The sequence below is a fragment of the Carlito syrichta genome, unplaced genomic scaffold (assembly GCF_000164805.1).
Source record: "Carlito syrichta isolate Samal-C Ts95f unplaced genomic scaffold, Tarsius_syrichta-2.0.1 Scaffold105627, whole genome shotgun sequence".
Taxonomy (NCBI): Eukaryota; Metazoa; Chordata; class Mammalia; order Primates; family Tarsiidae; genus Carlito; species Carlito syrichta.
This window is the reverse complement of record NW_007049723.1, coordinates 1-1,303: the sequence shown is the minus strand read 5'-3', so window position 1 is coordinate 1,303 and position 1,303 is coordinate 1. Positions and strand designations below refer to the sequence as shown.

The 1,303-nt window shown below is 40.1% G+C and overlaps 1 pseudogene; it reads right to left on the bottom strand.

The window, feature by feature from the left end:
* Positions 1-272: 272 nt before the first annotated feature.
* LOC103269002 lies at positions 273-729 on the bottom strand (annotated as a pseudogene).
* Positions 730-1,303: the final 574 nt, after the last annotated feature.

The window sequence follows — 1,303 nt, the reverse complement described above, 5'->3', positions numbered from 1 at the left end:
CCATGTTCCATTACTGCCTTTAGGATATTTTTCTTTTAGACCTATTTGTTCAGGTAAGTATTATTGTCTAGGAGTAGTCTTCCAGGGGTCTCTGAATCTCTTGTGTTTGAAAATAGCGTCACTGATGAGATGAGGGAACTTTTCTTGATTAATTTCATGAATGTTTGTCCCAGGGTGGTCTCTGCCTCTCTTTCTGCCTCAGTAAATTCAATTACTCTTAGGTTCAGCCTCTTTTTTTTTTCACTTTTATCTGCATTTATTTCATGTTGAATTTATTCCCATGCCATAAGTTTTTGTTTCTTCAGTTTCTTCTGGGATATTTTTTTCTTCTGTGCAACCTCCTCCTCTGGCTTAGGAACAATCTGCTCCTTTTCTGTGAGGATCATTTCAATGTGGCAGGGGGAGCTCATGTAAGGGTTGATCTGACCATGAGCCCGGTACGCCTGGCAGCGCATCTTAGGGTCTTTGTTCACCTGGATATGCTCAATGACCAGAGGAGCCCTTAAGCTCAGCATTACTCTCTGCATTTTTAAGCATGTGCAGCAAAAATTCAGCCCTTTTTTTGGGCCACCGACCCTGTGTCCAGCCCCACTGTTTGGCCTGGGCACACCTTCCAACTCCACTGTTGTAGCAGTAGAATGGTACACACTGTTTCTGTAAGGTGACATCTTTCAGGTACTTGGTGGCTTTTCATATGTGCATAACCTTGATGGCCTGCACAGTTTCTCGGGTGTTACTTTGTGGGCTTCTCCAGGTTTAACGAGTAGTGGACCATCCTGGTGAGTCACCTCAGGCTGCTTAGGGGAAGAGGTTCAGCCTCTTGAAATTATTGCTCATTGCCTGACCTATCACAGTTTCAGCACACTGCTTTTATGTTAAATTTTTTTTGTGCAAACTTCCAAGAAGATAAAAACTGTGTGCTTTTTTTTGTAATTTTTTTTAGAAAAGAGTTTTTGCTATGTTGCACAATCTACTCAAATTCTGGCATGCAAGCAGTCTTCCAGCCATAGCTTCTCAAAGTGCTAGGAATACAGGTATGACCCACTGCATCCAGCCTACAAACTGTGTTTTTAGGGATAGAACCTTTCATGTTATCTGATGCTTCCCAAGTATTTATTATTGTGTATTATGAAAGACATAATTTGACAAAATATTTCAAAGTGAAATACATTAAAATTAATTGAACCAGCCGAAAGACGAGAACAATTTAGAAGTGGACATAAGTAAGGTACAAATCAAGTATTCACCACTGACTTACTGAATGTAAAATAAAAGTATTCTTCATAAGCTACTTTAGTAATGC